This window comes from Mustela putorius, unplaced genomic scaffold, assembly GCF_011764305.1.
Source record: "Mustela putorius furo isolate JIRA1106 unplaced genomic scaffold, ASM1176430v1.1 tig00000083_pilon_pilon_pilon, whole genome shotgun sequence".
Lineage (NCBI taxonomy): Eukaryota > Metazoa > Chordata > Mammalia > Carnivora > Mustelidae > Mustela > Mustela putorius.
In genome coordinates this window covers 14,028,146-14,052,978 of record NW_025421273.1, presented here as the reverse complement: position 1 = coordinate 14,052,978, position 24,833 = coordinate 14,028,146, and the positions used below count along the sequence as shown (strand labels likewise).

The 24,833-nt window shown below is 54.5% G+C and overlaps 1 protein-coding gene across 3 annotated transcripts in view; it reads left to right on the top strand.

Annotated features, from left to right (window-relative positions):
* SORCS2 (sortilin related VPS10 domain containing receptor 2) overlaps positions 1–24,833 on the top strand; it is a 419,778-nt gene that overhangs the window by 111,196 nt on the left and 283,749 nt on the right. The window contains exon 1 of one of the 3 annotated variants that reach the window (XM_013045841.2): positions 23,234–23,389. The exons of the other annotated variants lie outside the window; for them this stretch is intronic. The gene's annotated coding sequence lies outside the window, so the exon portion shown is untranslated. Of the gene's footprint in view, positions 1–23,233; positions 23,390–24,833 lie in introns of those variants that run through there. 3 annotated transcript variants of the gene reach the window in all.

Genomic DNA, 24,833 nt, shown 5'->3' with positions numbered 1-24,833 from the left:
CAGCACATAATAGGTGCTGAAGAAACATCTATTGGATGAGTGAGTAGGTGGCTGGGTGGATGGATGGAAGGAAGGATATGTAGGTGAATGGATGGATAGATGGATGGAAGGACAGGAGGATGGATGGACAGATGAATGGATGGAAGGGTGGGTGGGTTGGTGGGTGATGGATGGAAGGAAGGATGGGTAGGTGAATGGATGGATAGATGGATGGAAGGACAGGAGGATCGATGGTGGATGGATGGGTGATGGTTGGATGGGTAGATGGAAAGATGGATAGAAGAATGTGTGGGTGGATGGATGGATCAATGGAAGGAAGAAAGGGTGAGTGAATGGATGGATGGAACCATGAATGGATGGGTAGATGGAAGGAAGGAAGGATGGGTGGGTGATGGATGGATCGATGGAAGGATGGATGAGTGGATGGACGGATGGAAGCATGAATGGATGGGTGGATGGAAGGTTGGATGGAAGCATGGGTGGGTGGGTGGGTAGGTGGTGGATGGATAGGTGATGGTGGCTGGATGGATCGAAGGACAGGAGGTTGGGTAGATGGATGGATAGGTGGATGGGTGAGTGAGTCGCTCTCTCATGGCTGAACCTTTATTTGAGGGTAAGTTGAAGCCCTTAGTGGTGGATGGATAGGTGATGGCGGCTGGATGGATCGAAGGACAGGAGGTTGGGTAGATGGATGGATAGGTGGATGGGTGAGTGAGTCGCTCTCTCATGGCTGAACCTTTATTTGAGGGTAAGTTGAAGCCCTTAGCAGATGCACAGGAGTCCTGGGCTCAGCCAGGTGGGACGGACTGGACCTTGGTGATTCTTCAGGAGGCCACATGGCCCAGGGCCACAAACAAGAGATTCAAAGCTGAGATGTGCCCAAGGCTCTAGGAACACAGCAGAGTTGGTCACGGTGCCTGCACTCTGGGAGCTTACCATGTGTTGTGTGTTGTGGGAGGTGGGGCAGGACAGACCCACCATGATCAGGCGGTGATGGTGGCATGGACAAAGTGCCCTGGGGCACACGGTGGGAGGCACTCGTTCTTAAGGCCTTTCTTGGGAAGGCATCACGGAAGAGGTGACTTTGAGGAGGCTTTGTAGGATGGGTGGGTGTTGGCTGGTGGGGCTGGTGGGGGTGGGAATTCCTGGCAGAGAGAATAGCATGAGTCCGACTGTCAGGCATTTTCTGGGAAGAGCAAGAAGTACTCTGTGGCTGGGGGTTAGGAGCCGGGGGTGCTGAGTGAGCGGAGTAAAGCTAAGGAGGTGACTAGAGATGCACTCTGCCAGCCCAAGGTCTTTGAATGTGGTGTGGTGGCAGTGGGGATGACGTGGAGGGTTTTACATGGAAGGCAGCTCTTCTGCTCTCATTCGGCAGCTCCCAGCCCAAGGTTGTGCCAAGGTCAAGTCCAAGTGGTGCCAATGTCAGGTCCAAGTTCCTGCTCAAAATTCCAGAATTCCTGGAAATTCTTGTGCAGCACCCTCCCCCCACCCCCACCCTGCTCCTGTCAGGTCTCATCTCTGTGGTCTTGGAGTTCTACCACCGTAAGTCTCAACAGTGGTGTTTGTATGGATCTCTACTAGTCAGGGAGGGTAAAAAAAGAGAAAGAAATGTGTTTTCATTCTGCACCTTCCCTGGGGAAGGACAGGAATTTAAAAGGGATGGGGAGGCTTTGATAATCCAAATGTTTTGTAGAAAACCGGAGCCTGAGAGAAATTCCTCCTCCAGGCTCTCTCAGCCCCCCAACCTGTCGCGGTGTCCCCACCTCCCCAGGCCTCTCCTGGGCTCCCTGATCCAGCTCCCTCCTGTTTTCATGTGCGCGCCCACCTTCCCCGGTCGTTCGGGAGGCTGGCCTTTCGGGATAAGAACTGTGTCTTGCCTGAGGCAGACCCTGGTGGAATTTCCAGAATGGTCCATCAGCAACTGTCTTCTGGACCACCAGCAGCTCTTGGGGCTTCCAAGGCCGGGCCAACTCCCAGGCTCATATCAGCGCATTTTACACACAGGGAGGCTGAGGCACAGGGCGCGGGGCGGGGGGGGGGGCGGTTTCCCAGCCAGGTGTGCTGCATGGGGATGAGGCCCCAGCGGCAGGCCAGTCTTGGTGACCTGGCTCCAGTCTCTGCTCTATCCCCTGCTGGCCGGGCTGGTGGCGCCTGGCTTCCTCATTTGGAAGGCAGGGCTATGAGGACCAGGGTAATTGGTAAGTCAGCATTCCCCGTGGGTCTGCGTCCCCCACCCAGAGTCTCAGGTGGGTGACAGCTGTCTGTTCCATGTCCTGATCTGTGAAGTCATCTTGGGGTAGATAGCAGGCTTCTGAGGTGAAAGGTCCTCCAGTCCAGGAGGGGATGCCCCCACCCCCGGAAGAGACAGGCACAGCATGAGGCCCCACCCACCTTTTTTGTGACTTTCCTCCTCTGTAGACAGAAGGGAGGTGACAGTGTCCCTCGCTGGTGGTCTAGTGACATTCACTGGCACTCACTGGGTGCGGGGGCTCTCCGGTGGGGACGGGGTGAGTGCTGTGCTCCCCTGAGGGAACCCCTCATGCTTGTGGCCCCCATCAGCACGGGTGGGGAGAGGGTTGCAGGGCGTCGTCCTGGGCTGAGAAGATCCAGCCAGCAGGCGGAATCGTCACCCTTACGGCACCGCACAGTAGCAAGCTGTGTCAGAGGGCTGGCATACAATAGGAGCTTAATAAGTACTCCTGACTAACAAGACAGAGACTGGCTTAGATTGACAAGACGTAGTCCCACACATCATAGCCCCCATCAGGCCATCCCTCCCAGCCTCAGGACTCCCTAGGGCAGACGTCCCACCTTGATTCTCAGTGCTCTGGGAACAGAGGGATCTTAGAGCTAAGGACTTCGTTTGCTCGTGCATTCATTCCCTCACCAGGATGTCCTAAAGGCCAGCCCTGTGCTGGCCCACATGAAGGGACAGCAATGTGGTTCAGGTGGATAACTGGTAGTTCAAACTAAGTCGGGAGGGGATATTCCCAGCAGCAGGAATCACCTGTGCAAAGGCCCTGCGGTCAGAGGGAACCTGGCTCCTTGGAGGATTCTGCAGGTCAGGCAGCTGGCCAGGTGGGGCTTGGGCTTTGAGGATGGAGTGGAGCCCCTTAAGGGCTCTCTGCCCATGGTGACAGGACCAGCTTTGCACTCTGCCTGTGATGTGAGACTTGTCACCAGTGTCACTGGACAGAGGATTAGGGATCCCAGAGCCCTCAGTCAAAGCTGAGCCAGAGCCACCTTCTTTAGAAGGGTTTGTGTAGCTGCCTGTGTAAGCTGGCCCTGCAGCCTTCCTTCCCATCTTCCTTTTCATCCCCAGAGAAAGCATATCTGCTTTTGCTCTTGCTGTTCCCTGGATGGAGACACCTTTCCTACACCGGTAAGGCCAGGGCTCGCTTCCTGACCCCACTGCCCCTCCATGGGAATCACAGGTGTGCATCTATCCCTGCGCTCTCATCACCTTGTAGTTGGATCCCTGCCAGGTTTTGAGTTCCCTGGCTTTGTTGCAGAGCCCAGCACCTGGCTGGGACACCAAGCTCGTAGGGTGAATGAAGAATGAATGAATGAGGGAGTGACTAGCATGCTGGGATGTCCAAACCATGATGACCAGAGCTCATGCCCTAAGATGTTATGTGCTCTACATCCCTCTGCACTGGTGGGGAAACTGAGGCTGGTCACCAAGCCTCAAGGTGGGGCTGGCCAAGGTGGGGCCAGGCGAGAGCCTCTGGAACTCCTGGTCCTGTGCTCGTTCTGCAGCCTGCCATCCCCACCCCTGCAGTCCCATCCCTCAGCTGGCACGTAAAATAATGCCCTCATTTATTCTTTAAAAATTAATTTTAAAATATTTCACATGCCTTCTCAATCACAGTTGGGAGCCATTTAATTAATCCCAAGTGGCAGGACACCAGACAGCTGCTGTAATCGCTTACAATCCTCTGGCCCGCTTGGCTGGTTTGGAGCCACTGCTGTTTGTCTCCATGGAACATGCGGATTCCCTCCTGGCCGATCCCATGCGCCCGCCTCCCCCCCCCCCGCCCCCAGCCTCAGGCTTTCTGCGGGGCAGTGTCCGTCAGGGGCACCTGCAGCCCCTCGGCCGGCAACCCCAGGCAGATGGGCTTGTTCAGCCTGCCTGGAAATTCGTGGAGGCCCTGCCGGGAGGTGCCTCCCTACTGACTTGACTTCTGAGCATTGGGTGTCTTGTGTGTGACCCTGGGGGCCAAAAATCCTTTTGCTGTTGTGTGGGCCGCGTGGGGCTGGGGGCTGCTGTTCCATCTACAGGGGAGAGAGCCCAGGCCTGTGCTGCCTGTTCTGTCCAGATGCTCTCTTTGAGGAGCAGCCCTCCCGGCTAGTGGGGAGGTGGCAGGGCGGTGGACTGGGCTGCTGTCACGTGGCCCAGGAATACTGACCCGGAATGGAACTGTGCCGGGGTGAATCAGCGCACCAGGATGGCCCAACAAGGCTGGGTGGTTTAGACAATAGACATCTATGTCTTGTGGTTCTGGAAGCAGAAGTCCAAGGTCAGTGTCTTGGCAGGGTTGGAGGGAGAAGCTGTCCTGGCCTCTCCCCGAGCTGACGGGGGTTTGCTGGCAAACTTGGTCTTCCTTGGCTCATAGAAACATCACCCCATCTCCACCTGTCTTCAGGTGGTGTGGCCCTCCATGTTTCTTTCTCCAGATCTTCCCTTCTCATGAGAACACTCGTCGTGTGGGGGACCTGTTGGCCTTGGTAAGACCCTGTCCCCACAGAAGCTGACATTCCATGGGAACAGAGGGGCAGAGGGCTTATCTAAGAGGAGTTTGGGTAGGGGGAACACAGCTGAACTCACAACAGGGAGAAATCACGAGCAGGCTCAGACATTTCAGTTTGCAGATCTGGGGGGTGGGGAGTCTGGAGATGAATGTCTTCTAAGGCCTGGAGTTTAAGGCAAAGATTCTCAGTGGAGACCCGAGCACCAGCCAGTAGCAGGGGGTGGGGGTTGGGGGGTGGGGTTGGAGGCTGCTTCTTACAGTGACTCGCCATTCTGAGGCCTGGACAGGGGAGGGCCTGGTTGTGGCCAGAGGGGACACAGCCTGTGTTGTGTCCTGGCCATCAGCGTGTCGGGGGGTAGCCGAAACAAGATTTGAGGGAGCAGGGCTGGGGCCACGGAGGGGCTAAGCACCAGTGACTAGAGACAGACCATGGTGGTCAGGAGGGGATAGGAGGTGGCCCATGTACAAGGCCAGCACAGGGCTTGGGTGGGCTCCCCTCCACCCACAGGCTGTGTGTGTGAGGCTACCACATTCACAAAAGGCTTGTGGGGTCCTTGGCACCATGCTGGGCTTGCCGGGCCCCACATCCAGGGCCCACAAGGGCCTGTGAGGTAGGTTTCTATGTGTTCATCAGACAAATATCCCAAAGTTCACCACCAGCTGAGGTGGGAGAAGCAGATCGGCCTCATGGTTAGTAAGAGAACAAGCCAGACTCGAACCCAGGACTGCCTGACCCCCAAGCCTCACGCAGAGTCTAAATGTGTCACCCAGCATTGGGTGGCTGTGGGAGGCTGGCCTGCAGTGAGGGCACCAGCTACCCTGGTGTATCCAGGACCGAGGGGTTCTTGGGAGCCAAGCTGTCTGGTGCCAGGGCAGGGACAGTCCAAGGCAGACAGGGATGGTTGGTGGAGCTGGGACAGAGCCTCTCCATCTTCCAGTGTTTGTGGGAGAACCCGGATCTCAGCCTGCATCTGGGCTCAAAAGGGTCAGTTTCCTTCCTCCTTGGAAGGAGTCTCCTTCTTGGGTTTTGTGAATCTGCTCACTGGGCCTCACTCACTGCTGGGTCCGAAGGCAACCTCTTCCTGATGAAACCCGGTTTGATTGTTCTTCTGTGGCCTTGCTCTCGGGCACCTTTCCCCTCCAGCACTGTGGGTCAGAACCAGTAGTGAGGGCAGAAGCAGGGCAAGGAAAAGGGGAATGTGTTAATCAACAGGAAATGTGTGGCCCTGGGCCATCCAGTGACACCCCCCATTCCATCTGGAGCTCAGGGCCAGTTGAGAAATAAGGCACAGGACAAATCTTACATCAGATGATGGCTTTAGGATCGGCAAAGTTGGCTGGGGCAATGCAGTCTGAGGTCTGCAGCCGAGAGGAGCTGCTCTTCCCTCTTGAACCCTGTCTCTGGCAGAGCTGACCTATTGCTACCCTCATCCCTACTGCGTGGTCAGAGCAGTTGGAACAAGCCTTACCTGCAGGCCATGGCCATGAATAGCAAAGGAGCCATGAGGAGTGAGGAGGAAGTGGTCCCACTTCTTAGAAAAGAAAATAACACACAGCTTAGGACAATGGTCTTGCTGAGAGTTGGGTTGAGTCCCTGGCTCCTGGCCTGGCACATGATACGTGCACAGGAAACATTTGCCAAATAGAAGCAGGTCCACGGTGTGGGGTCGACCCTTAGGACCGTTTGTGGGAAGCTGGAGAGTTCTTCCATAGAGACTGCTCTGATCTAGCCTCTGGACCTTGGTACAAGTGGTTGTTCTCTCTTGACCTTCGTCCCTCTGCCTGTCTGAGGCACCTCCTCCAGGAAGACTTCTTGGTCCCACCTGCCTTAAATTCTCCCAGTACTTTGCCCTTCTTCTCATGTTGGCTATTCTTCTTGCCTTAGCTGTTTGTGCACGTGTTTTGTCCTTTCAGCTGGATCCTGAGCTTCCTGGGAGGAGAGTTTGTTTTCCTACCCACTTGATCATCCTGTAGGAGGGCCTGGCACACACAGTTAAGCCCTTGACAGGGAACGATCCAGTGGCATTTAGTGCAGTCACGGTGTTGGGCAAGCACCATCTCTTTCTAGTCCCCAGTCATTTTCATCTCCCCAAAAGGAAGCCCTCCAGCCCTCCAGCAGCCACTCCCCCTCTCTGTGGATTGCATTGTGTCTCCCAGATTCCCATGTGGAGGCCCTGACCCCCAGTGGGGATGGTATTTGGGGGTGGGGAGTCTTAGGAACAATTGGTTCAAGATCGTGGGGCTGGAGCCCCGTGATGGGATTAGCGCACTCATAAGAAGAGGAAGAGATGCTGGAGTGACATCAGCCTCTGTCACATGAGGACGCAGGGAGGGGGCGACGATCTGCTAGCCAGCCACGAGTCCTGCCAGTGACCCCACCTGTGGACACCTCAATCTCAGACACTTCCAGCTTCCAGAACTGGGAGCAAGTGGGTGTCTGTTGTTCCAGCCGCCTGAGCGGAAAACAGGTCGACAGACCCCGTCCTTCCCGACCCTGCCAGCCACTGACCAGCTGGCTCCAGAAATTAGCCCGTTCTGGACAGGTGGCGTGCATGGAGTCACACGGTGTGGGTCCTTTGGTGACTGGGTTCTTTTTCTTGGTGTGATGCCCTTGGGGGGTTCCCCACGGTGCAGCGTGAGGTGTCCTTGTCCTGGTTGAGGGATCTTCTGTTGCGTGGATTCGTATGTGGGACTGTGGGAGCCGGGGTGGGGCCCCCATGCTCACAGGCCTCTGTTAGCACCTACTATATACCAGCCTTGCCATGAGCATTGTCGGGGGACAGGGCTGGGGCCTGTGGTTTCTGCCTTAAAGCTTTGAGTCCCAGGCAGGGTGAAGCCCCAAGGAGGGGGAGGGCATCGCACCCTCACCAAAGGGGTGGACGCTGGAATCCCACCTCCTACAGGCGGGCTGGCTTTGGGAAACTGCCAGACCCTCTCCCTCTTGCATAGGTGGCATGGGGTCCGCGAGACAGACAAGTCTTGGGGGAGCACATCCTGGGCTCATGGCCTGTGAGGTGGGTGTGTGTGTCCTTCACGTTTGGAGTTGGGCCCAACCGCTCTGACACGTGGAGTTGGTGTGGCGTGTGGCCTGGGTGACATGCGTGATGGCTCAGCCTCCCAACAGACGAGTGTCAGACCCAGCTCCTCCCAGGGGAGCCTGGGACCTGGGGAGGGCCCGGGAGCGGCAGGAACATGCGTGGGTCTGGCCTGCGGGCTGGGCTCTGACCCTGCAAAGCTGCGTGGCGGCATGCCCCATGCCACACGTGTGAGCCCTTGGCCGGGGTGAGGGTCCCCACTCTTCCCACATGGTCTTAAGACTGGAGCCCAGAGCCCACTGGCTGAAATACCACCCCTCATCGAAAGGAACTGCTTACAGGGCCAGAAAGTTATTTTCAAACTAAAAAAGGAAGCATCCCCTGAGGGGCCCCCTGAGGGTGTCCTGGCCCCTTTAACATGGGCATCAGTGCCCCAGCTGGGATCCAGGCAGCTAGCTGAGCGGGGAATCCCAGTGACAGCCCATCAGGGGCAGGCTCCTGGTCTCCCTGGTCTCCACAAGGGCTTCTCACTGTATCCTCACATTGAATCCCCAAAGAGTGGGGGATGGCGGTGAGACCTCCTCTGGTGGGGCCACCAAGTGGCCTGGGAAGGACCATGGGACTCGAAGGGCAGAGCTGGGGTCCTGCGGCCCAGCCGGGGCAAGGAAGGGAGAAGGTGGTCTCCACGTGGCTGGTCTGAAGGTCCACTCTGTTCTTGGACCCCACACCCTCCAGGGGCCAGGCCAGCCTCCCGCTGGGAGCAAAGGGCTCCCTGCTCTCCTGGGGCTGACGACAGTGCATGACGGGGTCACCACCTTTCTGCGCTGCTCTCTCCTGTCCCCGGCCCCCCCGTCCATGGGAGCCTTCCTCAGGGTCACAGGCCTCCCCCGATTCCCGTCCCATGGCTGAGCCTTGCTCACGATGATTTTCAATAGCGCCTTCTCAGGGTGGGGGACCGGCAGGTCCACCCATGTGCAAAAGTGGGCCAGGGCACTGTGAGACAAAGCTTTTGCTCCGGGTGACCCAGCCTCAAGGAGATATTTCCTGATCCACTGTGGGGGCTACTCATGAGGAGCCGATGGGATACCTCTCTGCTAGGAGGTGTCCTGCTGCCCCCCCGGGGGGGCACCCGGGGGCCCACCTGCTCAGCCTTCCTGAGCCCAGTACCCAAAGCAGGCCCCGGATGAGACTGTACTCGCCCAGGCCCCTCCCTCCAGGGTTCCTGGAGCCAGGGTAATGAGGTGTGCCCTATAGTTTCCCATACACTAATCGGCCTTGAAGAACGGTGCCAAGAGGTGTAATTGGCCGTGGACGTGGGCAGTGATTTTAATGGTCGTTAAGCCTCAGAGCTGTGAGCAGGGAGACCGAGCTCATGGTGTCTTCAGCTAGATATTGCAGCTGCCAAGGTGGAAAGAAGAGGCTGTTACCTTGAGGGTGACGGCACCTCTTCCTTGGGTGCCAGCCCGGGTCTCTGCCCAGCCATGGGGCCCATGGTGGCTCTGGGTGGACGCCCGGGGCAGGTGTGCTAAAGGGGTGCCGGGAATAGGGACATAGTGATGTCTTCTCTGTGCCTTCCACTTATGCGACTCTGTCCTTAGGACAGACACCATGACACAGACACTGAGAGGAAGGCAGGGGTCTGGCCCAGACCCACCCAGCTGGCATGGTGGTGCCCAGTGTGAACCCAAGTCTGAGGGTGTCATTGGCAGACTCACTGGGACGCTGATAGGAACTTTGAGGATTGGCTCGTGGCAGTCTGGGGGGATCCCGAAGGCCTGGATCTCCTGAGTGGTGGGCGGGGGATACCACAGAAGGGCACCTGGGTCTCTAAGCAGAGTGTGTCTGTTCGGCTCCCGGAGAGTCACTCAGCTAAGCCATTGGACACTCCGGGAGTGAACCTTCAGTCGCTTAGCCAAGTGACACCAGGCAGAGCACGTGACCTGTGTGAGCCTTAGCCATGTGTAAGGTAGACATGGTGGTCCCAATACCTGGAATTGGGCAGGTGTCCTGGGATGTGACCTCCCCAGTCCAGTGCCTGGCGTGGGAAGGGCGTCCATAAGCGAGCATTTCCTTCTCTGCTCCTTGCTCCTTCTGCAGAAAGACTTGACCTACATCAGTGACAGGGGACAGAGCACAGGGATGGAGGGGTCAGGTTCTAGTGTCAAAGCCCAGAGTGGCTATTTCTAGCTGCAGGGCCCTAGGTATGTTTCTTAACCTGACAGCCTCAATTTCCCCATCTGGAAAACAGCTGATATGAACAGTCCCTACCTCCTTGGGTGGTCTGGAGGATTCAGTGAGCCCATACGCAGTGTCGATAAAGTATTCATGGGAGCCTGCTCTCCGGGTACAAAGCACCTGCCTTGTCCCATCTGAGTCCCACGAGGGGGCAGACTGGTCTCATCGCGGGGTTGGGGGATCCTGAGGTTTTCAGGTTCTCTGGAAGGTCCAAGGCCCACAGTTGGGAAGTGGCAGTGCTGGGACCTTCCTAGTGCCCCTCTGTAAAGTCCGGGCATGACGTATCCTTCCCAGGTGGTGATGGGATTTCTCAGGCCTCCTGGGTAGCCGCCTACAGGCATTTATTTCTTTGGGCCTGTGAGTAGAGTGTTGGGGGTGGTGTGGTTTGGACGTTGGGTCCCGATACCCCTGTCCCCGTGCTGTCCTGCATGTAAGGACAGCTGCCCCTCTCTGTAGGCATGTGGACGTCACCATGGGCTTGGAACCTGAGGTCTCCGGGAGCACTTTCTGCTGGGTCCTGGGTCATCAGGCCCTTAAAGTAGATGCTGAACATTGTCCAGGAGACATAGGATGAGGAGAGCCACAGGCCCCCAAGAAGGGGGGGAGTGCTTGCTTATCCCATGGAACATTCTAGAAATGGAGGAAAACTGAGTGACCGGCCCAGCAGCCCTGGGCTTTTGCTGCCACTGGTGGCTGGAAGGAAGAGGCTCAAGGTCTGTGTGCTATTCTGGGGCAGCAAGGAAGGCTGAAATAGGTACTCCTGAGCAGAGCAGTCTGCGTGGTGCTGGCCCCCAGTGGGCAGGGGTGAGGGTGGGGGAGTATGAGGTGGGGGACAGAAATGCACCTTTGGTGAATGAGGCTTCCAGATCAGGCAGCAGGTAAGGAGGCAGCACCATGCCGAATGGGAAGTTGAGTGAACAGGTGTGGGTTTGGAAATGAGCTCAAAATGGCAAAGCTGATAAAACCCCCTTCCACATATGCCTGGATCCCCCACATCCAGACACATCATTTATCCTCACAAACGGATTCAGGATTCTTTCCATGAGGAGCCCCGTGGAATTGGAGGTGGGGCCCAGGATTCTGGGAGGTCAGAGGGTTTGGAAGCTGTGCCTTCCAACTCTGGGGGCCACCCAGATCCCCCAACATGCTGACACTGTGGGAGATGGACAGCATGCCACCCCCCACCCTGTTTGGGGTCCTCCAAATTACCCTGAGCTTGTGGAGACCTGGGGAGGCCCTGCTTGCTCTTCTTCAGTCTCTGGCTGGGAGCGTGGGTTGTGCACTGGGTCGTTCCCTCAGGGATTTGGATGGATTTGGTGGAGATGGGTGGGGATTTTGTCCTGTGATAAAAATGTCAGTCACACCACGCTGGGGCCCAATTTTCAGGGGAAATTTTGGAGCTATGGAAGCATGTTCCAAAGAGCAGAGTCTCTAGTATTTATTTCTGCTTGGCGTCTGTTTTAAAAACATCACGATGTGTGGTGCAGGAAAGTCTGAGTTGTGGGGGTACTTGTAAGACCACAATAAAGTCGAAACAGCATTGATTACATAGGACATAAGGGCAGCAAAAATGTAACTGCTCTCTATTTAGAACATGTGTGCTTCTGTTGGAAGGCACTGTTTGGATGGAGCTTTGCCAGTGGCGCCATCAATTTCCAGCAGCCTTCGGTGACAGGCGGTGATGTGGGGGGTCTCTTCTGGCCACACCACCGGTGCTCTGTCCAGGATGATTGGGTGGAAGAGCTGAGTGCTGTTCCAGCAATGCTGCTGGCCAGCTGCATGATTTTAGGCAAGTTCCAAGGCCTCCCCATGTCTCCTGTCCCATCTGTGAGCTGTAAGGATTCCCAAAATCTCTGACTATGGTGTGTGTTTTCTGCTTAAAACCTTCAAATGATGGCTTTTTGCCCTAGAGGTGGAGCTCCAGCCCACTGATAGAGCACAAGATCTTTGGTGACCCTTGCCCAGGGACAGCCAGCCTTCTCCCCCATCCTATGCCTCCATGTCCTCCATCCTCTCTTGTCTCTGGGCTCTCGCTGTGGTTGGTCTTTCTGCCTGGAGCCCTTTCTTTCTCCTTCTTCCTTCATTTTCATCCTGCTATCTTTTCTCTGGCAAGGTCTTTCTCTTTTTTCCGTGTCAGTCTAGCTGAAGGTGTATTGTTTCTAATTTTTGAAAGAACAAATTTTTGGTTTAACTGATTTTTCTCCCTTATTTTTCTGTCATGTATTTTATTTGTTTTTATTTATTTTTTTATTATTTCCTTCCTTCTATTTACTTTGGGTTTGATATGCTCTTCTTTTTCTAGCTTCTTGAGGTGGAGCTTAGATGATTTTAAGTCTTTCTTCCTTTCTAATACAAGCATTTTAAGGCTATAAATTTCCCTCTTCACACTGCTTTAGCTACACTCCATCCATTATGATATGTTGCATTTCATTTTCTTCAGTTCAATTTCTTTTCTTTTCTAATTTCCCTTGTGATTTCTTTCTTTCATCCATGGGCTATTTAGAAATGATTGTTTATTTTTCAAATACTTGAGGGTTTTCCAAATTTTTCTCTGTTGTAATCTCTAATTTAGTTCTGTTGTGGTCAGAGAACGTATTTTGTATGATTTCAGCTCTTTCACACTTGTTGAGACTTGTTTTACAGCCTAACATGTGATCCATCCTGAAGAATGTTCCTTGTGCTCTGGAAAGGAATGTGTTTTCTGCTGTTGTTCGGTGGAGGGTTCTGTAAATGTCCATTAAGTCAAGTTGGTTGACAATGCTGCTCAGGTCTTCTGTATCCTTGCTGATCTTCTGCCTAGTTGTTCCAGTCATTATTGAGAGTGGGACATTGAAATCTCCAACTTTAATTGTTGAATTATCTTTTTCTACTTTCAGTTTGGTCAGTTTTGCTTTATGTATTTTGGGGATGTATTTTTAGGTGCATATTAGTTTCCCTTGTCATGAGTTCCTATGGCTCCTTGTATTTTCCCCACTGTAACATTCATCAAACTATACTATAACTACTTGAAAGTTCTGTGAGGCCAGGGATAATGTCAGCCCCCCTCAGCATGTCATACTCAGTACCTAACAAGAGCTTGCATAGAGTTGTAGGCACTCTGCAAATATTTGTTGGTTGATTGAATACGATCATGTCTATGAGAGATATTATATTAATCTTGGTTATTATTATTCCTGTCATGCAGCACTGTCTTTACTTACAAACATTGGAAAAACTTTTAGTGCTGGAGGACAGCTATGACCCAGCCCAGCTAGGCGGCTCATACATGCTTCTTGAACAGAATTGAGTTAGGGTAGGTCCTTTTCCCTCAGGGAAGTGTCAGCTCCTGCTGGTCTCCCCTGTTTGGGACCAGTCGGAGTCACCTGTCTGAGGTAGCATCTGGCCTAGTTTCCCCCACCCTTTGGATTTGATTTGGCATTGGCTTAGCTGTTGGTGTTGTCCATCTGGTTCTTCATGTGTGAAGTCCTTGGTAACCCTGGATCCATTTACAGTGGCCTTCCCACATGCCACACCTGGTACCAGCTCTTAAGGATATGATGGGGAATAAGAATAAAAAGCACCTACTATGTGTCAGGCATTCTACTGGGCCATCTAAGTACCTGTCTCAGCCTCACAACAATCCAGTGAGGTCAGGGTTCCCATAGTCCTTTGCAGGTGAGGAACTCAAGGACCAGGGATGTTCAGCGTTTTGTCCCAGGTCACACAAGTAAGCCCAGAGCTGAAATATTCCCCCGAGTGGTTCCAAATCCCACGGTTATTTCCAGTCCTCCCTTGTCCCTTGAGAGGTGGGGAATGCCTCTTGGACTCTGTGGGTATGTGTGGATACCTCCCACCCCGTTCAGAGTGCCATGTGTTTAAACCACAGCATCTAAAATGGAGATGAAAAATTATGTAGTAACTACATTTTAAGGCAAATTAACCTTGATAAGATCTTTAATGTCATGTATTAGACTATTTTCCCTTAGTAATGCATTAAAACTGTCAAACCTGATATGATCAGACAATTAATGAGATTACACACGATGTAAATTTCAATTCGTTATTACAGTGTCTGTGCTAATAGGCTTGCGATCAACACCCAGAAACCATGCTAGTTCAAAAGGACAGCTTTTCGTGAATCCCGTGAAATGAACAGGCAGAGGAAGCCACAGTTCTGACAACTGACGTCTAACGATTTACTCAGATTAGCCGCAGAGACGGAGTTAATTGACAGAGTCCTTTGTGTAGGGCCAGCAAGCCCGAGGAGTTGGCAACTGATGAGCGGCCGTGTGGCGGCCTCCCCGGTGCTCCCTGGGAATTCCTGGGGTAATTACTCACGATCAAGTACACATCCTTCAGACACCTCGTTCTTCCAGGGCCGTTCGCTGGTTTTCTTGCAGGAATTAGGAAGCCGGAGTTCATTCGGAGAGAGCAAATGGTGGGAGAGAGTCTTTTGTGAACTTGAGGAATAATAAAAATAACTCATATTTCTTGAGTTCCTACAACTTGTCAGGCACTGTGGTTAGGTGCCTGTTGTGCATTCGTGTATTCAGCTCTCCCGGCTGCCTGGCTTCTGCCATCACACCCTCCCTCCCCCCACTTCACAGATTGGTGAAACTGAGGCTTCCAGATGCTGGGGAACGGGCCAAGGCCACATGGCTGGCTGGCGGCAGATTTTAATCCTGTGTTTTCCCCAGTTGTCTCTTCTTTTTGCTACGAGCAAATGGGCTCTCCCACGGGCCGGGGTGGGGGGGCTCTCATTGCAGGAAAACCATCTGGAAACTCCTTGGTTCTGGAAAGACTGTGCGGAGACATTCCAGCCCCGACACGCCTGACACGTATCAGCCGCCCCAGAGGGGAAATCCGGTTTCATGGAATAGCTACGTCATGCACCGTGCCCGGGGACTTCTGGACCAGTGCAGGCCATCCCCTAGGGTTGGGGGGCGGTCAGCATTTCCCCTTTAAATATCTTGCATGAGGGCCTTTGCAAACCCACAGCGAGTCCCTCTGCCTTCCCCACCTCATTGTTTTCTTGGGTGCCCTGGGAGTAGGGAATCCTGCATCCCTCCTCCCTGCCTCCATGGGCATGTCCTCTGGGCTGGGCTCCTGGGCTAGGCTGCGGGGCTGCAGCCTCACTGGGAAGGGGAGAGGATGGGTGGTAAAGCCACAAAGGCTGTGGATGGGTAGGACAGAGGCATGGAGAGTGTGGGAGCGCCTCTGCAGAGGCAGGCCCTCTCCTGGGTCAGGAAGGGGCCAGGGAGGGACAGGCAAGGCTTCATAGTGCTGAAGGAGGGATGACAGAGGAGACTTGATCATCAGAGAGCTGTCCCCGAGTGGACAGCAGGGTGCGAAGTCAAGACACTGAGCTTTCTGGGGACTGCAGTTGGTTCATGTGTCTGGGTGGGGCTGGGGGCCGAGCCCGGGCTTCATTTCCTATGGACGTGGGGTGCAGGAGGATGTGGTAGTAGGAGCACTAGGTGGGATTCAGAGGCGGCTCTTGTCCTGGTATGGGGGGGGGGTGTCTTGCACAGGTGAACAGGCCTCCGACCAGATGGACGTGAGTGTTCCCCTCCGTGGGTGACTTTTGAAACACATCTATACCTGGGCCAGGCCTTTTGGTAGTGTTCCTCTGTAGTCCTCGCATATGAGTGCATATGAAAGTGTCCTGCTGGGCTGGACTTTTCCTGGAGGTTCCTGCAAAGCTGTGAGTGAGCGTAGCTCCGAGGTCGGCCACAGTAGGCTGCCCAGATGTGGGTTTCTAGCACAGAGGACAGCAGGACCTGTGACTCTACTTTATACTGGATGCAGCTGGCACTAAGAAATTTCTGGCAAATATGAAAAACAGGGTGGTGAGCCCATGACACGTAGGTTGTGTCTGATGCTAGCAGAAGTGCAAGGAAAAACAGCATTTTCGGGGGCACCCGGGTGGCTCAGTTGGTTAAGCTGTGGCCTTTGGCTCAGGTCATGATCCTGTAGTCCCGGAATTCAGCCCCGCATCGGGTTCCCCACTTGGCACAGAGTCTGCTTCTCCCTCTGGCTCTGCTGCTCCCTCTGTGCTCCTCCTCTGGCTCACACTCCTCTCCCCCCAGCTCGTGCTCATGCTCTCTCTCCACGTCTCTCTGTCCAATAAATAAATAAAACCTTTAAAAAAGAAAAAAGGGTGTTTTTGTGCATTTTTCTGCAGTGTTGTAAACGGACACAGTCTGTCTCATTTTAAGATGCGAGCTTGCTGTGTGGCTTGAAGAATCGCATTCTGGTAATTTCTCTGAAGCTGGTGGATCCCCCTCACCCGTAGCCAGGAAGTCACTATGCTTGACGGTGTTGGTGGCAGCGTCCTTTCCAGGGCAGCAATTAAGAGGCATCACTGGCCGGGCATGAGGCTGTCGTCAGGTCAGCAGGGTGACTTCTCATTATGATCTGTATCAGATCATTTAAAATTGATCCTTTGGAAGACCCCCCCCCCCGACGATGAACAGGGGAGCTTAGGATGTCACGGACAATGAGGCAAACCCTCAGGTGGGTTGGGGAGGATGTTAGATGCTGCCACGCTTGGGAACTGTGATCTGGGGGCTGGGTTACCAGCCCCCCATCCCTGCTGGGCAGTGCAATCCCGAGGGTGGCGGGGCTGGGCCGAGATCCCGGCCCCCTCCGTTGGGGGCGTTGGAGAGCCAACAAGGCTGTCAGGTGGGGTGTTTCAGAAAGAGCGCACTGGCTGCTGCGTGTACCCCATGGATGTAAGGTGGGAACCTGAAGGCCGGTCCCCAAGGGGCTGGCGGAGTGGGGCCTGTGCCAGGTGTGGCCCAGGCCAGGGGGACGGCTGGGCTGAGATTTTCCCCACGGCCACGTGGCAACACTTCTCTCCTGCCTTTCTAATCAAATACTGTGGGTCACAAGTGTGTTTTAAATGGGCTCTGAATAATTCACATCTATTAATTGCTACTGTGATCGCTAATCTCTCTGTTAGAGTCTGGCTTACTTTGGAACCTATCCCTGGGGTCGGCTCCTGACGTCTGTGTTTGCACTTTACAACTTCTGTTCCTTGCATGCCTCTCAACACCCAGGCGCCTCTCTTCCCTTGCTGCCGTGTTTGGGGGAGTGCAGTGGGGCACACTGATGGGGGGCCCTGGGGCCGCCCGAGGTCTGATTGGGGGTGTCCCAGGTTGATGTGGGCCCGTGTTGCCTTACGACGCTTACTGACCTCGTAGACACTGATGCCAGCAGGGTCAGGCGGATGCTGGCCTTGCTGGCCCCCTCCGCATGGCTAGCACGAGCTGCCCCCCACACCAGCCCCTTGACCGTCTTTACATCCTCTGGGTGGGCCGTCCGCTGGGAGCCACCAGCCCTCTCCTGCCAGTCCCTGGGACTGCCCTATCACGGTGAACATGAGGTGGGGGGTGGTGTCTTTGCTGTTGCCTGTCAGGCCTTTGGACCACCGTATCCCAGGGGCCTGCTTGGTGTGCAGGCCGGTACTCAGCCGGGCATTTTGGGCTGTCATCGATCAATCATGCCAGCCTTTCTCTGTCCCTGCTCCCTCATTCCCACCACATACACAGCCGGCACTGTCCCCTCATCCACATTCTGTCCGTCGTCCATCACACTGTCCCTCTGCCTCCCACTGCCCCTTCCTGCCCATCTCCCTCCTTTCTTGCATTCTTGTCTCCCTTCTTTCCTTCGGTTTTGGCTGATCAGTCCCTTTTCCCGGATCTCCGTCTGTCTTGTTAAGTGGGCTCTGGACACTAGTTCTCTGGGCAAGGCCCTTGCTGAGAGAGCTTGTGTGGAGGGCAGAGAGGAGGGGCAGCTCTCAATCCTCTGAAATGTCACAGAGATCCCCGTCTATCCTTCCACCTGCGACATTCCCTCTGTCCTCTCTCCCACCCTCCCATTCACCTGCCCATCCATCTACCTGGCCACCATTCAACTCACCCCTCCATCCCAGCTCCTACCCACCCTCCTACCCATCCACATACCCCCCCCCGCCCATTCACCCATTCATCCATCTACCTGTCCACTCACCCACTCATCCCTCCTCCATCCACCCATCCATCCATCCTTCCATCCATCCTTTCTCCCATCCATCCATCCATCCATCCATCCATCCATCCATCCATCCTTCCATCCATCCTCTCTCCCATCCATCCATCCATCCATCCACCCATCCATCCTTCCATCCATCCTCTCTCCCATCCAACCATCCAACCATCCAACCATCCATCCATCCATCCATCCTTCCATCCGTCCTCTCTCCCATCCATCCACCCATCCATCCTTCCATCCATCCTCTCTCCCATCCATCCATCCATCCATCCATCCATCATCCATCCACCCATCCATCCTTCCATCCATTCTCTCTCCCATCCATCCACCCATCCATCCATCCATCCATCCTTCCATCCATCCTCTCTCCCATCCATCCTTCCATCCATCCTTCCATCCATCCTACCATCCATCCATCCTTCCATCCATCCATCCACCCATCCATCCATGTGTCTTTCCAGTCATCTTCTCTCCTACACCCCCACCCATGCACAACCATCCATCATTCTCCTACCCATCCTCTCTCCCACCCCCATCCATCCATCCGCCCGTCCCCTCATCCATCCTTCCATCCATCCACTCTCCCACCCCCCACCCAGTCATGCACCCAGCATTTATAGAGCTTGCCCTGCATTAGCTGCTGGGTATGCAGTGATGGACAGCTCAAGTGGAGTTGGTGGCTTTGTTTTTTGGCTCCTTAAATCCTCCTGTGTAGCCACACATCACAGTTGTAACCACTTGGGACTGTGAAATGTTTTGTGGGGCTCTGTCTCCCTCCCAGACTATGAATGCTCGTGGGCTTGGGTTGGGTCTTATCACAGCCTGAGATGTCACAGGCTCTCAGTGAATTCTAGTTCGAAGGAGTGAAGCCGTGACCTGGTCCAGCAGCTCAGTTTTGTAAATGAAGCCGTCAGGGTGGGATGTGGTGGGCCTTCTTCAGCGCCTCAGAGCATGTTGTGGAAGGGGAGCTCAACCACGCTCCGTGAATCCCATCCTTGTGCTTTTTCTGTATCTTCCTGCCTCTTAATATTTTGAGCTGGGGAGGGGGCATGTGTTAGGAGGAGTCTCTCCTTGGGCATAGTCTCTGGGGAGAAAGCTGGTGGGCCGGGATCCCAGCAGAGGTCTGGTGGGCTCTGGAGGGTGAGCAGAAGGGGTATGTTGGCACGGGTGCATGAGCATGCATGAGCCTGGGACAGGTGAGATCACAGGACTCACCCCAGCCCCAGTCTGAGTGTCAGGAAGGCAAGTCTGAGGGATCCGATGACATCCTTGTCCAGATTTGGAAACTGAGCCTCAGAGAGGCAGGAGGCAGGATGTGCCTCCCTGGTTCTGGAGTTCTTGATGGAAGCTGGTTCTTGAGCTCACGATGGAAGGACAGCTGTGAGGAATGACAGTGTCTGTCTGCAGTGGGGTGCAGAGGGCAGAGCGGCTGTGGGATGGGGGGAGCCAGGAGCCAAGGGCCTGGAAGGTGGGTGCCAGTCAGCAGAGCAAGGGAGTTCCTGCAGGGGTGTTGGAGTGGGGCATTGGGCAGTGCCCGGGGTGACTACTGGCTAAGATGGCAAGGTGGGGAGAGCTTCAGGGCAGGCCCAAGGGGGCTGCCAGGGTTTTCCCGGGGCCCAGAGGGAACACCAGCACCCGCCTAGTTTCCAGTGTGATCTCCGAGGAACCTGGAGTATAGATGCCTGTGCTGGGACCCAGAGGGGCCCAGGAGAGGGGTGTGCCGTGGGTTCGGGCACGACCATCTGTCGCCTAGCACGAGACTCTGCTCAGTGAATTATGTAGGATTTGGGTGCCCGTTCCATTCCAGATTTCCTGTCTAGGCACCACCCTGTGATGTTCTCACCCGACCAGATCGTACTGGTGAGACCAGTCCCTGGGACGGCTTTGGGAGGCAGCCCAGCTGGGCCATTTTCTCCATGCACTGAGACTGGGGGTGCCTATGGGACAGGCTGGCTGGGTGCGGTGGGGATGAGGTGCGCTTGCTGGTTCTTCTGCTTTAGGCAGTAAAGTCTGACCCCTTCTGCCATTTTAGCTGAATGTCGGGTAATGAATTTTTCATTAGCAGGGGTCCTGGTGTCTCATGAGGGTCTTTGTGAGGGAAGCTTCGTGATTTCAAAGATCAATATTTAAAACCCAGAGAAGCTGATCATTACAGTGGCTGGGAAGGAGCCACTCCCCCTGCTGTGCACACAGGTCTTACCTGAACCCTGGCCTTCTCTGCCCATTTCTGGAATGTACAGTTTTGAGTGTTCACAGCTCCTCCTTCCAGCTGAGACCATGGTTCTCAGCTCTGGCTTTGGGCCCCATCAGTGGCATGAACCGAAGACCCAGGTTCTGTTTTATCCTGTGCACAACCCCTGTACTGTGACATTGCAGTGACCTTGGGCAAAGCCCTGATCCCACACAGTCTTGTGTTTAGAGTCCCTGGGGCACAGAAGACAAAAGCTGGTGTGTCCCCTTGTCCCAGTCTGTGGTGGCTGGTCTGGGCTGGGCAGCCGAGCGGGGAAAGCCCAGCTGCCCAGGGCTCGGGGAGGCGGCCAGAGGCCACACACATTGTCTCGATTGGAGGGTAAGCCTCCGACATCTCACCCAGGATACAACAAAACCTGATTTCCAGTCGAGTAACCTCCGCAGGGGCACCGAGGTCATTTTTAACAACTGGAGCAGGGAGGGAACAAGCAATTAAATAAGAAAACAGACCTGAGGTGGGTTGCAAAGCGAGTGAGCTTGCGGCTGAAGGTCCTCGGGGGTCAGACACGGCACCGGCACCGAAGCCTGGGGGCTGGGCGCTTGCAGCCTGTGGGACCTGGTACCGGTGTGGCAAAGCTCAGCTCCAAAGTAGAGGCGAGAACCGATTTGATCTCGTGAACGGGTCAGCACCGATCTCCTGTGTTCGCGGGATACGGCCCATGTTTGGAGCCTCTCTGTGTTCCTCAAATGTGATGCGGCTTTTATCGATGCTTTGTTTACCCAAATCTCCTCTTGTGTTTCCAAACAGTATCAAGTGATTAGAGAAACACAAACACACACAGGAGAAAAACAACCCCCACTTTACTGACAACATTCAATCTGTTCTATTTCTCCGTCCGGCTAATGATGTTTTTATTTGTTTGCGTCATTCTGGAATTGGGAAGGAACCCTGGGCTGGGTCGGAGGAATTGGAGCTGGGGCTCCCGAGCCAGGCCCAAAAGACCTTCCTCACTTCCCCATCCCGAGACTGACTTTCCAGTTAACCCTTTCATGCTACACTCCCCTCCCCACCCCGCCCCCGGCCTCAGGATACATCCCTCTGGCTTAGGGCGGTCTTGGACCGTCTTTGGATCAATAATTTTGCTACATGATCTGTGTCAGGAGGTTCACTGCTGGGTGGGAGGTGACCAGCACAGGCCCGTGGAGGTTTGAAACAAGGGAGTGAAGGATCAAAGGGCTGGCAGCTATGAGACCCAGGACTGTGCCCTCAGAGCGCAGGGAACTGCTGGCTGAACATTGAAACTAGGAACTCCAAAGCCCAGGAAAGCCACCATCCTGTCCTTTCTACCCCAGGGCTCAACTTGACTACAAGGGAGACTGGAAGTTTGGTCTTGTGGTCAGTCCAGGAGAAAAGAAAATGACCTTTTGTGAATGCCTAGCATATCTTTGCTCCTGGTCAGTTCTCGCCTGGGAGAGAACAAGAAATCCAAGGGTTCAGGGCTCCCAGGCTGAGCAGTTAGGGTTAGGGTTACCTTTCCCTGGTTTCTTGACTCTAGCCACTTTGGCCTTCTTCCTGTCCATGAGCTACCTAAGCCTGTTGCTGCCTCAGGGCCTTTGCACTGACTTTCTTGTGTGCAGAACTAGTCCTAATGGGGCTGGCTTCTAGGTCTTGACTGTCACCTCTGCAGAAAATGCCTCTCTTATCAGACATCCCAAAGCAGGCCTGCCTGCTGGCCCTCGGGGCCACTCGCCCAGCAGAACTCCCGTTTATTGTATTTCCTCCCACGCCTTATCACTGTTGGACACAGGACATATTGCTCGTTTATTTGGTTTGTTTTCTGTGAGGCCCCCCATCTTAGTCTGTTCAGATTGCTGTGACAAATATCACAGAGTCCTGGGGCTTAAACAACAGACATTTATTTCTCATGGTGCTGGAGGCGGGAAGACAGAGATGAAGGTGTTGGCAGATTTCCCTCCTCCGAGCCTGCGAGCAGCTACCTTCTGGTGCGTGCTCAATTCTCACACAGCCTCTCCTCCTCCCAGGGAGAGAGCTTTGTCTTCCCCTTCTCATAAGGATGCTCATCCCGTCCCCTGGGCCCTGCCTTTACAACCTCATCTAAGTCCAGACTCCTCCCAAAGGCCCCACCTCCTGATAGCCTCACAGTTGGGGTGCAGGGCTTCGCTATATGGATTGTGGGGGGACACACACGTGCCTGGCAGCCCCCTCTTTGCACATTAGGATGACAGAGCCACAAGGGGAGGGATGCTGTCTGCCCTGCACAGAGCACCATCGTCAGGGACTGTGGAAGTGAGTGAGTGTCTCCATGAATGAATGATCCTGGGATTTCAGAAGATGCCTCCAGGTTTGTCCACTGATTGGCTCTGGTTCCTTCTGGAGGTGCCTGGCCAGCCCCCTGCTCTGCCCTGACACGTGCCAGGTGTTTTATATCCATCACCTCATCTGATCTTCCCAGCGAGCTCAGAAGGAGTTCTGAGCCCCGTCACAGAGGCAAGGGGCTCTGGACCCAGTCCCTCCCTCCCTTTACTGCAGACTCCGGGCTGGAGCAGTGGCTGTCCCAGAGCTTGTGGCCGAGCTCCTTCTGCCCATGACCTTGGGCGTCAGCCTGTGTCCTCCATGGGAGTGGAAGTAGGGGAGGCCTTTCCAACTGTGCCTCTCTGCTTTGCCCGTCCCTGGGACTTGGGAGAGTGCCAGGTGAAACCTGGTTCAGGGCTCAGCCTTTGCTCTTTAATTTGAAAAGCCTAATTAAAAACTGTATAACGTCATGTTATCTTGGCCCAACGATTGGTTCCTAATCCTAGCCATGAAAATTTGGATTGGGTCAAGGGGGGAGAGAGCAGATAACAGACTCACATATCCTGGAAGTTGGCCTCAAACTTCAGCAAGCAGTTGCGTTGGCTCAGAGCGTCCTTGATGTGGACCAGAGCCCGGCTGGTTCCTGCCAAGTTCCGGGGGTGGAACGTTGGCTAAGGAACTGAATTTGAGGACATGCTAATTACACACCTAGAGTGCGGATGATCTCTAATCTCACCCATGCTAATTGAGTGATAATTTCGTCCTTTCAAGGTGACTTAGCTCTTCAAGAGACTCCGGTTTTTAGGAAGATAACGCAAGATAGTACAGCTCCGCTGGGTGGAAAATAGCAGGTTTGTGAGGAGATGTTGGATTTGACTGGGGAGGAGGTGGAGGCCTTGAAATCCCGTGCCCTGTGGGCCCTCTCCTGGGCCTGCCGTCCCTCTGTGGGTGGGGGCGCGGCCTTGGCGTTCTGGTGCTTTCTGCAGACATGGCTTCAGATGAAGACGGGCGGTGGCGTGCAGGGTTCCTCTGGTTGGGAATGCTTTCCAGGTGAGCCCCTCGGGGTTCTGTGTGTTCCCACCCTGAGTCCTTCTGTACCGAGGGAGCCCCATGGTTCATTGGGTTCCCCCGCTCCCAAGGAGGAGCTCGAACCGGCTGGGATTCCCTGGGCAGGTTAGAGAGAAAATCCACCAGCGCTCACTGGGGTGGAATGTGTTGTCTCTGGGAGAGCTCCCGAGACGAGTTTTCGTAACCTCTGTGCAGTTCAGGTCTGCCAGGCGGGGATGGTGATAGCCTGGGTCAGTGTGAGCTGGTTAACGAAGTGGGGTTCCTGATTGGCATTTAGGAAGCACTTGCCCAATCATACCGGCCCCTGACAGGCGGTATCTCCAATCCTTGCCGTAGCCCCCTGGGTTGAAACTCGTATGGCCCTTAACCCCATTTTGCAGATGAATCGTGATTATCATTATGGTTCTGATTGGTCCCAGCACACAGATGAGAAGACAGAGGCACAGAGCAATGGCTTGGTCAGGATTCCCTTCCCCCAGTAAGCTCCTTAGGCTGTGTTCTTCCTCTTCTTGGGATTGACTTTCATTTTAATTTTGAAGTGTCTGCTTTGACGTGTGAAGCCTTTCGACCAGCCTTTCGACCAGTCTGCGAGGACTTTCCCTTCCAGAGCACCCCCCCCCCCAACACCCCGATCTTGTCCACAGAGAATCAAGTGTAGAGCTCAGCCTGGCTGCCCGCAGAGGGGAGCAGACAGCTCAAGGATGGCGAAATGAATTTTTCTAAAAGGAAATTTCAAAACATATCAAGGTTGACTTCATGGCCCCAGATATGGCTTTTTGTGCTTTAAGTTACAAGTTGGTGGTGTGTTTGGGTCTTTTGGGTTCTTCTGTATTTTCCTGTCTTATCATCTGTCAGGAGCCACAAGCAGGACATTTTTTTTGCATCTCCTCCCATTGCTCGTAGTTTCTGTTTGATGCATGTGGCTGCTGCGTCCTTGGGGACAAAATATTCAAAATAGACCCTCCCTGGTTATCCTATCATTAGCCTCATACGATGCCCCTACCAGGGAATGGACTCGGTGCATATCATCTGGATGTCGAAGGGCTCGGTGCTATCTGAAGACCGTCTGGAAAATGCCTCAGGTGCACAGAACAAAAAAACAGGTGCATCTCTGTCTTGGCTCTGTTGTCACGATCCCTCGAGGCAGGTGGCTTGGGTGTAGGGGTCAAGGAGGCTACGTCTGAGATGCAGGGACCTGGAGGGGCTTTCCTGAACTCAGGAGACAGG